Source organism: Schistocerca serialis, chromosome 2 (genome assembly GCF_023864345.2).
Source record: "Schistocerca serialis cubense isolate TAMUIC-IGC-003099 chromosome 2, iqSchSeri2.2, whole genome shotgun sequence".
Taxonomy (NCBI): Eukaryota; Metazoa; Arthropoda; class Insecta; order Orthoptera; family Acrididae; genus Schistocerca; species Schistocerca serialis.
In genome coordinates, this window is record NC_064639.1 from 688414322 (window position 1) to 688415523 (window position 1202).

The following is a 1202-nucleotide window of genomic DNA, read 5'->3' on the forward strand; positions in this document are numbered from 1 at the left end:
GCTGTCGTTTATCGTCTAATAAACTCATCAGAAGATCAAAGAATATTGAAGAACGATTTAGAAAAGATATCTGAATGGTGCGGAAATTGGCAATTGACCCTAAATAATGAAAAGTGTGAAGTCATCCACATGAGTGCTAAGAGAAATCCGCTAAACTTCGGCTACACGATGTTGTTGTTGTTGTCGTCTTCATCCTGAGACTGGTTTGATGCAGCTCTCCATGCTACCCTATCCTGTGCAAGCTTCTTCATCTCCCTGTACTTACTGCAACCTACATCCTTCTGAATCTGCTTTGTGTATTCATCTCTTGGTCTCCCTCTACGATTTTTACCCTCCACGCTGCCCTCCAATGCTAAATTTGTGATCCCTTGATGCCTTAGAACATGTCCTACTAACCGGTCCCTTCTTTTTGTCAAGTTGTGCCACAAACTCCTCTTCTCCCCAATTCTATTCATTACTTCATCATTAGTTATGTGATCTACCCATCTAATCTTCAGCATTCTTCTGTAGCACAACATTTCGAAAGCTTCTATTCTCTTCTTGTCCAAACTATTTATCGTCCATGTTTCACTTCCATACATGACTACACTCCATACAAATACTTTCAGAAACGACTTCTTGACACTTAAATTGCCATTGCGAGTCTACGTTTTATATCTTCTCTACTTCGGCTATCATCAGTTATTTTGCTTCCTAAATAGCAAAACTCCCTTACTACTTTAAGTGTCTCATTTCCTAATCTAATTCCCTCAGCATCACCCGACTTAACTCGACTACATTCCATTATCCTCATTTTGCTTTTGTTGATGTTGATCTTATATCCTTCTTTCAAGACACTGACCATTCCGTTCATTTCTTCCAGGTCCTTTGCTGTCTCTGCCAGAATTACAATGCCATTGGCGAACCTCAAAGTTTTTATTTATTCTCCATGGATTTTAATACCTACTCCGAATTTTTCTTTTGTTTCCTTTACTGCTTGCTCAGTATACAGATTGAATAACATCGGGCAGCCGGCCGGTGTGGCCGTGCGGTTAAAGGCGCTTCAGTCTGGAACCGCGTGACCGCTACGGTTGCAGGTTCGAATCCTGCCTCGGGCATGGATGTGTGTGATGTCCTTAGGTTAGTTAGGTTTAATTAGTTCTAAGTTCTAGGCGACTGGTGACCTCAGAAGTTAAGTCGCATAGTGCTCAGAGCCATTTGAA